Here is a 13,465-nt window from a genome sequence, read left to right as displayed (position 1 = left end):
TGATAGCAAGGTGCAGAGTTGGCAACAGAAATAGCTTTCTTCTGCTGAAGATGTGTGAAGAGCATGACATCCTCATTCCCAACACTGTATTCCATCTGTCAAAGCAACCAAGGCATCCTGGATATGTCCTAGTTCTGAGTACTTGTATCTAATTAGTTCTGAGTACTGGTATCTAATTGGCTATGTCATTGTCAGAAGGAAGGAGAGGCAGGATGTGAAAGCGACCAAAGTCATGTGTGGAGCACATTGCTTGACTGACCACAGACTCATTGTTTCAAAGCTCAACATGCAAAGTTTAGAAAGATGCAGGATCAGTAGTTAAGCAGAAAGGCAGAAGAAATACAATCATACGTGGAAAAAATGATGGGAGGACACCTGCATCTCATCCCTTACACCAGATCACTTTGCAAGTGCATCTATCTATTTCTGTCTGACACTTCGAAAGGCTAGTCATGGCATGAATCAATTCTGGCCTCCCAAATCCACCACAGTTCGCCTATCACTGCAACAGGTCTACAGCAGACGCCATCTCCCTGGCCCTGCACTCAACCTTGGAACGCCTAGATAACAAAGAAACCCATGTCAAATTCCTATTTATTGACTACAGCTCAGGCATCAACACCATTATTCCGACGAAATGCAGCTTCAAACTCCATGGCCTGGGGCACGGCTCCTCCCTCTGTGACTGGATCCTAGATTTCCTAACCCACAGACCGGAATCAGTAAGGATAGGCAACAACACTTCCTCCATGGTCATCCTCAACACAGGTGCCCCACAAGGCTGTGTCCTCAGCCCCTTACAATACTCCTTATACACCTATGACTGTGTGGCCAAATTCCTCTCCAACTCAATTTTCAAGTTTGCTGATGACACCACCGTAGTGGGTCGGATCTCAAACAATGATGAGACAGAGTACAGGAAGGAGATAGAGAATCTCGTGAACTGGTGCGACGACACTAATCTCTCCCTCAATGTCCACAAAATGAAGGAGATATTCATTGACTTCAGGAAGCGTAGTGGAGGACATGCCCTTGTCTACATCAATGGGAATGGAGTGGTTGAAAGCTTCAAGTTTTTAGGTGTCCAGATCACCAACAACCTGTTCTGGTCCCTCCATGCCAACAGTATAGTTAAGAAAGCCCACCAACGCCTCTACTTTCTCAGGAGACCAAGGAAATTTGGCATGTCCACTATGACTCTCACCAACTTTTACAGATGTACCATAGAAAGCATTCTTTCTGGTTGTATCACAGCTTGGTATGGCTCCTGCTCAGTCCAAGTTTCCTCCGGGTGCTCCGGTTTCCTCCCACAGTCCAAAGATGTGTGGGTTAGGTTGATTGGCCAGGTTAAAAGAATTGCCCCTTAGAGTCCTGGGATGCGTAGGTTAGAGGGATTAGCGGGTAAAATATGTGGGGGTAGGGCCTGGGTGGGATTGTGGTCGGTGCAGACTCGATGGGCCGAATAGCCTCCTTCTGCACAGTAGGGTTTCTATGATTTCTATGAAGACGGCAATAAAGTACAAAGGGTCGTGAACGAAACTCAGTCCATCATGCAAACCAGCCTCCCGTCCATTCACATTGTCTATACTTCCCACGGCCTCGGAAAAACATAATCAAGGACCCCATGGACCCTGGATATACTCTCTTCCACCTTCTTCTATCGGGTAAAAGATACAAATGTCTGAGGACACATACCAACTGACTCAAGACCAGCTTCTTCCCTGCTGCTGTCAGACTTTTGGATTGATCCACCTCACATTAAGTTGATCTTTCTCTACACCCTAGCTATGATTGTAACACTACATTTTGCACTCGCTCCTTTCTTCTCTATGAACGGTATGCTTTGTCTGTATAGCATGCAAGAAACAATATTTTCACTATATACCAATACACGTGACAATAATAAATCAAATCAAATCAACTTCTCCCCATCCCCATCTAACCATTCATCACTGAAACTCATGCTTAGCTTTTTGCAAAGTTGCACCACTCCCAAATAGTGACCCTCCCACAGATGTTGTCCATCCATCCATTCAAGACATGACATTATTTGCACTCATAGGTCTTTCTTTCATTCCTTGCGGAAGAGAGAACTGAACACAGCACGGTGGCACAGTGGTTAGCACTGCTGCCTCACAGAGTCAGGAACCTGGGTTCCATTCCTTCTTAGGTCACAGTCTGTATAGAATCTGCGTGTTCTCCTGTGTCTGCATGGGTTTCCTCTGGGCACTCCGGTTTCCTCCCACAGTTCAAAAGATGTGCTGGTTAGGTGAATTGGCCATGCTAAATTCTCCCTCAGTGTACCTGAACAGAATCTGGAGTGTGGCGACTATGGGATTTTCACAGTGACTTCATTACACTGTTAATGTAAGCCTACTTGTGACTAATAAATAAACTTTACTTTTACTTTAGAGGCAGAATTGGAGGTGGCCCTGAAACCATTTCCATACTGAGAACTGCAGAGGAGGAGGCAATGAAAAACAAACTGAATCTCAGCATTCTTGACCATTTGAGATGGAGAAAGGGAAAGGCTCCCTGCAACCTGGTGATAGAATTAAATATCACATTGCACATCTGTATAAGATACAACTTGATGTCAATAGCCAGTGAAATATGATCGTGTGCACAGTGATGACTTAACACCTTCTTACCTTGACAGTTCTAAACCACACGCTTCATAAAAAATGTAAGAACATGAGAAATAGAAGCAGAAATAGATGATATGAATCCTTGAGCCCACTCACCCTTTCAATACAATCTTGATGAATCTTCTGCCTCAACCTTATTTTCAGCCCGCTCCCCATGTTCTTGGATTCCACGAGCGATCAAACATTAATCTATCACATCCTTGAATATATTCAACAATCCACAATTCTTTGGAATAGAGAATTCCAACGATTCCCATCCCTCTGGGTGAAGACATTTTTCATCTCAGTCCTAAATGATTGGTCTCTTATCCTGAGACTGTGCCCCCATGTGGAGACACAACCTCTCATCATCTACGCTTCGGAACCCCTTCAGAAACTTGTATTTTGTTTATTCATTCGTGGGACATGGGCATCGCTGGCTGGCCAGCATTTATTGCCTGTCCCTAGTTGCACTTGAGAAGGTACTGGCGAGCTGCCTTCTTGAATCGCTGCAGTCCAGCGATGAGATTCAATAAGATTACCTCTCACTCATCTTAAGCTCCAACAACTATTGGTACAACTTACTCAGGTTCACATGCCACTTGCCTTGCTAATTGCATGCTGTACTTGCATACTAACTTGCTCTATTGCTTGTACAAGGATATCCAAGTCTCTTTGAACATCAACATTTAAAAGTTTAAAGCCTTTTGAGAAATATTTTATATATTTTTCTATCCTTATTACCAAGTGACTAACCTCACACTTCCCCACATTATACACTATATGGAAACTGGGAGGGGTGGGTGGAGACATAATTTTCCACCCTTGTTTTCAGCGGGTGGAAATGATGGTGCGGGTGGAAAGTCAAACAGAGTTCCAAAATGGCTTTCACGTTGGCGGGATTTCCATTGGGGAGATCCATGGGGAGTGAGGGTTCACAGGGGTGAGTTCCCTGTGTCTGGGGGAAGTGTAGTTCCCCTTGCAGTGCATCTTGTAGATGGTACACACTGCTGCCACTATGCTTTGAATGTTTGTGGATGGGGTGCCAATCAAACAAGCTACTTTATCCTGGGTGGTATCAAGCTTCTTGAGCGTTGGAGCTGCACTCAGCCAGGCAAGTGGAGAATATTTCATCAACACCTGACTTGTACCTTATAGATTATGGGATTGTGAACAGGCTTTGGGCAATCAAGAGGTGAGTTACCACAGGATTCCGAGCCTCTAATCTGCTCTTGTAACCACAATATTTATATGGCTAATCCAATTCAGTTTCTGGTCAATGGTAACCCCCGGGGATGTTAATAGTGAAAGATTCAGTGATGGTAATGCCATTGAGTGTCAAGAGGTGATGGTTAGATTCTCTCTTGTTGGAGATTGTCATTGCCTGACATTTGTTTGGCGTGAATGTTACCTGTCATTTGTCAGCCCAAAACTGGATATTGTCCAGGTCTTGTTGCATTTGGGCATTGACTGCTTCAGTATCTGAGGAATCGCGAATGGTGCTGATGGTTCTGCAATCATCGGTGATCATCAGTCTCCATTCTGACCTTATAATGGAAGCAAGGCCCGCTGAAGAACCTCAACCCACTACTTCTGGCATTTAACCAGCCACGGGAGAACCTCATGCCAAGCAATAAGCCCACCAAATTTCCCTACATATGTCAGTGATGAGCATCCGTACTTAACTGGTGCCCTTGCCCAATTGAAAGGCCATGCAAGGTGTAACCCTCAAAGGTTTCCCTCTCATTTCTTTTCAAGGTCTGGTAAACACCGTCCTCACCAACCCCCTCAGTGAAACCCAAAACTTAAGTTCTGAACCATCACAGCTCGCCTCATCGCTTAAGTGCAGTACCAGCAGTGGCCACTGCTCCAGCTGGCTCTACAGATACATCGAGGGCTGCCAGCTCTGATTGACCAGAGGCTCTCTGAGGCTCGGTCCTGTTGCAGAGAGAAGGAACCCCCTCCCTGCCGCCCCCCTCCCCTCCTTCCAGGCTATCAATAACCACGTTAAAGATCTGCAGGCCTGCTGTTCTTCCTCTGGGCAGGTTCCCCCTGACTTTTTTGTAGGAGGCGAAGGGGTACAGACACAATGGTGCCCCATATAATTCAGCCCATGAAGTGTCTTGAAGTTCCCATGTGGTGCAGGAGTTACAAGCTACAGGCTTCTGGTGCCCATCATGATCTAAAAATAAAGTCTCTATTCCCTCTTTTGGAAACTAGTTAGAACATTCTTTAACTATTAATTTTAATTAATGCCTCTAGACCTGCTCTGTGCTAATAATCTTATTATTAATTCACTCACTGCTACACTTCACCAGATTGAAATCTTTAATTTTCTGGTTCCTAATTCAAGCCAATGATGCAGTGTGTTACATCTCTTTCTTTCAGCCAGAAGTTCTAAATTCAAGTCCCACTCCAGGACTTGAGGGCCAAAGAAGGTGTATCAACTTGTAAATCCTTCCAACATTTGGTAGGCAATAAGCGATTCCTGATCAGCCATGTGATGAAAATAAATTGGAGCCTCTACTCTCATTATCCATAGCTCCAGGCTGCAGATGCATGTAAAAGTGCATGTTGCCACAGCAACTCGGACTTCTTAGACAGAAGGGGTGGGGGGGTGGGGGGTGGACTGGGCACAGTTGGCTGGACTGCCAATGTGGATCAAGTTGGTGCCAACAGCCTGGAATTCAATCCCTATCATGGCAGGATTGGATTTGGGATCTACGTCCTTTGCTACTTGTGCTGGAGATTATGGCACTGTGATTACTCTCCACAGAATTCCAAGCCTCTGACCTGCTCTTGTAGCCACAGTATTTATATGGCTGGTGCAGTTCAGTTCCTGGTCAATGGTAACTTGCAGAATGTTCAGGGAGGGAATTCAGCACAGGTAATGCCATTGAATCTCAAGGGGAGATGATTTGATTCTCTCTTGCTGGAAGTTTCCATTTCCCGGCACTTTCATGGCACAAATGTTACCTGTCACTTATCAGCCCAAGCCTGCTTGTTGTCCAGGTCTTATGGGCATGGACTGTTTCCATATCTGAGAAGCTGCAAATGATGCTGTACACTGTGCACTCATCAGCGAACATCCTCATTTCTAACCTTATGATGGAGGAAAAATTTAGAAGCTGAAGGTGGTTGGACCTGGGGTTCTATTCTGAAGAACTCCTGCAGTGATGTCCTGGAACTGAAATGATTGGCCTCCAACAAGCACAACCATCTTCTTTTGTGCTAGGGATGACACCAACCAGTGGAGAATCTTTCCTCTGATTCCCATGGATTCCAACATTTATCTCCTTGATGTCACACTCAGTCAGATTTGATGTCAAGGGCAGATACTCTCACCTCACCTCTTGAGTTCCGTGCTTTTGTCCATCTTTGGATCAAGGCTGCAATGAGGTCAGGAGCTGAATGGCCATGGCAGGGCCCAAACTGAGTGAACAGGCTATTGCTGAGTAAATGCTGCTTAATAGCACTATCAGTGAACTCTTTGATTACTTTGCTGATGATAATGAGTAGGCTGATGGCATGGCAATTGGCTGGTTTGGATTTCTCCTGCTTTTTAAGGACAGCACATACCTAGGCAATTTTACACAGTTCCAGATAGATCCAATGTTGTAGCTGTATTGGAGCAGCTTTGCTCGGGACATAGCTAGTTCTGGGGCACTATTAACGGAATATTATCAAGGTCCGAAGTCTTTGCAATATCTGGTGCTTCAGTATGTTTTGATATCATGTGGAGTGCATGGAATTGGATGAAGATTGGTATCTGTGATGCTGGGGACGACTGGAGGAGGCCAAGATAGCTAATCCACTTGGCACTTCTGGTTGAGGATTGGTGCAAATGCTTCAGCCTTGTCTTTTGTGCTGATGCGCTGGTTGCAACCATCATTGAGGATGTAGATATTTGTGGAGGTTCCTCTTCTGGTTAGTTGTTCAATTGTCTACCACCATTCATGACTGGATGTGGCAGGACTGCAGAGCTTAGATCTGATCTGTTGGTTGTAGAATCACTTAGCTCTATCTATCGCATGCTGCTTCAGATGTTTTGACATGCAAGTCGGCCTGTGTTGTAGCATCACCAGATTGACACCTCATTTTTAGCTATGCCTGGTGATGCTCCTGGCATGCCCTCCTTCGTTCTTCATTGAACCAGGATTAATCCCCGCCTTGATGGTAATGCTAGAGTAGGGGATATGCCAGGCTATGAGGTTGAAGATTGGTGTGTATACAATTCTGCTGTTGCTGGCCCACAGTGTTTCATGAATGCCCAGCTTTGATTTGGTAGTTCAGTAGAAATCAGTCCCATTTTGCATGGTGGTAGGCAACACAATGGAGGGGCTCCTCAGTGTGAATATGGGACTTTGCCTCTGCAATGACAGTGTGGTGGTCACTCCTTCTGATGCTGTCATGGACAGATGCACTGTAGCAGGTAGAATGGTGAGGATGAGGCCAAGTAGGTTTTTCCCTCTTGTTGGTTCACTCACCACCTGCCACCCACTCAGTCTAGCAGCAATATCCTTTAGAATGCAGCTAGGTCAATCAGCAGTGGTGCTACCAAGCACTCTTGGTGATGGATGTTGAAGTTTCCCCACTCAGAATACATTTTGTGCTCTTGCCACCCCCAGTGCTTCCTTCAAGTGTCGTTCAACAGGAGTACTGATTCATCAGTTGATGAAGATGTGAGGGTGGGGTGGGGGGTGGGGGGGCGGCAGGTGGGGGGGGTGTGGTGGGCGGGGGGAGGTGGTCGGTGGTGGGGGGGGGTGGAGGGGGTGGGGGGTTGTTGGCAGGTGGCAAGTGATAATAAGCAGGAGGTTTCCTTGCCCATGTTTGTCATGAGACTTCATGGGGTCTAAAGTCGAACTTGAGAAATCCCATGGCAAGTCCTCCCTGATGTGGAGATGCCGGCGTTGGACTGGGGTAAACACAGTAAGAAGTTTAACAACACCAGGTTAAAGTCCAACAGGTTTATTTGGTAGCAAAAGCCACACAAGCTTTCGGAGCTCTAAGCCCCTTCTTCAGGTGAGTGGGAATTCTGTTCACAAACAGAGCATATAAAGACACAAACTCAATTTACATGAATAATGGTTGGAATGCGAATACTTACAACTAATCAAGTCTTTAAGAAACAAAACAATGTGAGTGGAGAGAGCATCAAGACAGGCTAAAAAGATGTGTATTGTCTCCAGACAAGACAGCCAGTGAAACTCTGCAGGTCTAGGTCTAGTCCTCCCTCCCCATTGTTTCCTACTGTGCCATTGCCTTTGGTGGGCCTGTCCTGCTGATGGGACACAAATTACCCAAAGGTGGTGATGATGGTGCCAGGGACATTATCTGTAGGGTATGGTTCTGTGAGTATGACTATGTCAGGCTGTTGCCTGACTATCCTGTGGGACAGCTCTCCCAGTTTTGGCATAAGATCGCAGATGTTAGTACAAAGGATTTTTCAGGATCGACAGGGCTGGGTTTGCAGTTTTCATGCGAGGTTCCTTGATCGATGCAAGGTGATACAAACAGTTTATTTCCTTTTTGTTAGTTTTCAGTAGTTTGATACATCTGAGTAGCTAGCTAGGCCACTTCATGGACGATTTTAGAGCCAATGAAATATTTCCTGCTGATCCATGAGCTGAGAGAAAGGTGAAAAGATTTAGGATGGTGGTGATTTTGACAGCTAAATGGCTGCAGGTCTTCTGCCAGGAGTTTGCAAATCTCAGCAACCTTCTTGAAGTACTAGTGCCCAGACATTGCCTGGACATGTCCAAGAAGTTGACCCCCCTGCCTATTACTGTGTTTTGTGAGCTATTGACTCCCGGAAGCTGCCTCTCTATCCTCATCCCCTCTCTCCTGTGGATCAGTAGGTGGGTGAACATAAGACTGCTACCGCTGCTCATTTTATTCCTGATCTGAGGTCTATAAATGGCACCCATTGTAAATAGATGTTTAACAGATGGAATGCATACATCAGTTGCGCCAAACACCAAAGTAGGCAAAATGACCTCCGCTGTAATGGAAGTCACTTCCAAAGGAGTGAAACACTATATTCTGCACCCTCTCCATTCCTTCTCTATGAATGGTATGCTTTATCTGTACAGCACGCAAGAAACAATACTTTTCACTGTATCCCAATACATGTGACAATAATAAATCAAATCAAAACAAGTCTTGTGAGCAAAGTCCTTTCACTTAGACAAAGAAGCAGGTATTAAATTTTTATACTTAAATAATTTTTTGTCGGTAGTTTGCTCAGCCCCCTCAAATCTCACTATCCCCTCACATTGATTTCATAAACTATAGAATCCTACAGTGCAGAATGAGGCCATTCAGCCCATCGAGTCTGCACCAACTACAATCCCACCCAGACCCTATCCCCATAACCTCATGCATTTACCCTAGCTAGTCCCCTTGACACTAAGGGACAATCTATCATGGCCAATCCACCTAACCTGCACATCTTTGGACTGTGGGAGGAAACCAGAGCACTCGAAGGAAGCACATGCAGACGCGGAGAGAATGTGCAAACTCCACATGGACAGTGACCCAAGCCGGGAATCAAACCTGAGTTCCTGACGTTGTGAGCCAGCAGTGCTAACTAATGTGTCACCATGTCGAAGCCTGGGAAATCCATGCACATGTAGCTCAAACCCACATTCAAGACAGCTCTTGCCGAATGCTTTGCATATTAAAATCGCTTCTCGGCCTTTTGGCTAAGATCAAGTGTAGTATGGATCGCCTGCACTTGGTTGGGGTCATTGGGTTACACTGAAGCTTCATGTGTTTCATATGAAGCAATTTTTAAAAGCGGCATCTCGGCCTTTTGGCTAAGATGCAAATGAGCTCAAGTCTTGGAGGAGGATCCTCCCCCTTCTCCAATCAGCTTGACTCATGTAGATCAGGCCCAGGACAGGGTGGTTTTGGTCTCCCGCCCTGTCTTGTCAGCCTGGATCTGAAATGTCTCAACTTGTTGAGACTCTGAATTGGATTTGATTTGATTGAATTGGAAAAGTATTTTTAAAAAATCAGCCACTCCCATGGGAGTTTCTGACATGGAGCTGAATGCACTGATGTTCAAGGCAGACGTCAGTCAATGAGTCGCTACCAGCTTCCTAACATTCCCTCAATTATAGCCTGTTAACCAGCTGCCTGCTCCCAAACCCATTCACATTCCCAGCTTAAAATTCCCCCTTTTGTGTTCTCATCAAAGCTTTATACTTTCTTGCCTAGCCTTGTATTGTCAACAGGCTTACAAACATTGCAGTTAATAACCAAACTTGCACCATTTCAAACACACTCAGAGCACAAATTCCCCATGAAGACCAAAGCAGAAACTCTACTCCCACACATTCTAAATTGACAAAAATATGGACAAAGGACATTGTATCACTTTCTGTAGTTGTTATCTTCCATCTCCCAGACATAAGTGCCCAAGAAGGGCAAATGATTACAATTTACATACACTACAGCACTCTTTAGATCCTGTTGTGGTGTCTAATAATTGAATAAATCTTTTGCACTAATAGTAACATTCAGGACATTGAAGTGTCCTTTTATCTTTCTCATGCTGACCAGCTTGTTGTACTTTTCCAATATTTTTTAAACTTACGGAGTTTCAGTCTTTTGATTTGGTCCTAAAATTGGGTGAAATTGCACTCTATAATTTTTATGGATGATCACATCACCATAGTCGCATAGCATTCCCTTCACTGCTTCTTTCGCAGGGGTTTTATAGATAAACAGGTGTTTTCGGATTGAGAAATGTATTGCTGTATTAGTCTGTACATATTGCAGAGCACGGTCTTTTTTAGACACCTATTTATTTTTAAATAATCAATTACATAGGTTGGAGCATCGTTGGAATTTTCATCAGTCTGACATCAGACCCCGCAGTCAAGCCAAATGCTCAGTCCCTATGGAAGTGATTGAGGTACCAGTTAACTGTTTCTCAGTCATACATCATCAGAGAATTACATCTTTGGCCCGACTGGTCTATACTGTCACAAGATGCTCCACAAGAGCCCAAGAGTCCCACCCTGCTTCATCTTACACTATTATCGATACTCTGGGTCATTCACGTATGCATGGCACGCATATATAGTCAATCGCTAACTAGCGAACCAAAGGTATTAAAAAGTATAATAATTGTATGGTCTGCTATACCATTAACATATTTACGAGTGTTGAGGGATAGTAACAGATGGCTCATGCTGTGGTTAGTCACAATGCTATTGGGAAAAGTGTCCTGGGGCATGTGTACTGCTTTGTTGTGCAATGGGCCTAACACTTATTTTAGGCAGATACCCTTGAAGACTACAAGGCACCCCAGTTAATATGACACACATTAAACTGTGCTGCAGACCTAAAGTGTTCATAGCAATCAAATTTCCAGCCATAAGACCATAAAACGTAGGAGCAGATGTAGGCCATTTGGCCCATCAAATCTGCTGTGCTATTCAATGACTGATCTGATATGATAATTCTCATCTCCATCTTCCTGCCTTATCCCCATAACCATTGATTCCCTTACTGATTAAAAATCTGTCTATCTCAGCCTTGAGCATACTTAATGGCCCAGTCCCTATATCAAAGAACAAAGAACAATACAGCACAGGAACAGGCCCTTCGGCCCTCCAAGCTTGCGCCGCTCATGTGCCCAACTAGACCATTCGTTTGTATCCCTCTATTCCCAGTCTGTTCATGTGGCTATCTTGATAAGTCTTAAACGATCCCAGTGTGTCCGCCTCAATCACCTTGCTTGGCAGTGCATTCCAGGCCCCCGCCACCCTCTGTGTAAAATACATCCCCCTGACATCTGTGTTGAACCTTGCCCCCCTCAACTTGAACCCGTGACCCCTTGTGTTCGTCACCTCCGACCTGGGAAAAAGCTTCCCACTGTTCACCCTTCTATGCCCTTCATAATATTATACACCTCTATTAGGTTGCCCCTCATCCTCCGACTTTCCAGGGAGAACAACCCCAGTTTACCCAATCTCTCCTCATAGCTAAGACCCTCCATACCAGGCAACATCCTGGTAAACCTTTTCTGTACTCTCTCCAAAGCCTCCACGTCTTTCTGGTAGTGTGGCAACCAGAACTGGACGCAGTATTCCAAATGTGGCCTAACCAACGTTCTATACAGCTGCAACATCATATGCCAACTTTTATATTCTATGCCCCGTCCAATAAAGGCAAGCATGCCATATGCCTTCTTGACCACCCTCTCCACCTGTGCTGCCACCTTTAAGGATCTGTGGACTTGTACACCCAGGCCCCTCTGTGTGTCTATACTCCTGATGGTTCTGCCATTTATTGTATAGCTCCCCCTTACATTAGATCTACCGAAATGCCTCACTTCGCATTTATCTGGATTAAATTCCATCTGCCATTCCTCCGCCCAATGTTCCAGCCTATCTATATCCTGCTGTATTCTCTGACAATGTTCATCACTATCCGCAACTCCAGCAATCTTTGTGTCGTCCACAAACTTACTGATCACACCAGCTACATCTTCCTCCAAATCATTTATATATATCACAAACAGCAGAGGTCCCAGTACAGAGCCCTGCGGAACACCACTAGTAAGAAGTCTCACAACACCAGGTTAAAGTCCAACAGGATACTGATATAGAATACTGATTCTGTAACTTGATTTTGTGTCTGTGTCCTGTTTGAGAGCACATTTCCACTCCATCTGACGAAGGAGCAGTGCTCCGAAAGCTTATGGTATTTGCTACCAAATAAACCTGTTGGACTTTAACCTGGTGTTGTGAGACTTCTTACTGTGTTCACCCCAGTCCAACGCCGGCATCTCCATGCCATGAACACCACTAGTCACAGACCTCCAACCGGAAAAAGACCACTCCACTGTTACCTCTGTCTTCTATGGCTAAGCCAGTTCTCCACCCATCTAGCTAGCTCACCCTTTATCCCATGAGATTTAACCTTTTGCACCAGCCTGCCATGAGGGACCTTGTCAAACGCTTTACTAAAATCCATATAGATGACATCCACGGCCCTTCCCTCATCAATCGTTTTTGTCACCTCCTCAAAAAACTCAACCAAATTTGTGAGGCATGACCTCCCTCATACAAAACCATGCTGTCTATCGCTAATGAGATTATTCAGTTCTAAATGCGCATATATCCTATCTCTAAGAATCTTCTCCAACAATATCCCTACCACGGACGTCAAGCTCACCGACCTATAATTACCCGGGTTATCCTTGATACCCTTCTTAAATAACGGGACCACATTTGCTATCCTCCAATCCTCTGGGACCTCACCTGTGTCCAGTGAAGAGACAAAGATTTCTGTTAGAGGCCCAGCAATTTCATCTCTTGCCTCCCTGAGGAGTCTAGGATAGATGCCATCTGGCCCTGGGGATTTGTCTGTCTTAATGTTTCCTAAAAAACCTAACACTTCCTCCCTTGTAATTGAGATTTTTTCTAACGGGTCAACACATCTCTCTGAGACAATACCAGTCAACATGTCCCTCTCCTTTGTGAATACTGATGCAAAGTATTCGTTTAGGATCTCTCCTACTTCGGTTCTAAGCATAATTCCCCTCCTTTGTCCGTGAGAGGTCCGTGAGAGGTCCGATTCTTTCCCTAACAACCCTCTTGTTCTTAACGTTATGTATATCCCTCTGCAGTATAGAATTTCACAGATTTACTACCCTCTGAGAGAAGAACTTCCTCTCATCTCTGTTTTAAATGGGCAACCCCTTCCTCTGAGATTATGCCCTCTGGTCCCTAGACTCTCCCATAAGGTGGAACAACCTTTCGGTATGTACCCCGTCAAGCCCCCTGAGAATCCTATACGTCTCCCTCTTATGCTTCTAAACT

General features: G+C 45.0%; 1 pseudogene; it reads left to right on the top strand.

Annotated features, from left to right (window-relative positions):
• Positions 1–9,311: 9,311 nt before the first annotated feature.
• On the top strand, positions 9,312–9,491 carry LOC144495383 (U2 spliceosomal RNA; annotated as a pseudogene).
• Positions 9,492–13,465: the final 3,974 nt, after the last annotated feature.

Source organism: Mustelus asterias, chromosome 6, assembly GCF_964213995.1.
Source record: "Mustelus asterias chromosome 6, sMusAst1.hap1.1, whole genome shotgun sequence".
In the NCBI taxonomy this organism is placed as follows: domain Eukaryota; kingdom Metazoa; phylum Chordata; class Chondrichthyes; order Carcharhiniformes; family Triakidae; genus Mustelus; species Mustelus asterias.
This window is presented reverse-complemented; position numbering and strand designations above follow the sequence as displayed.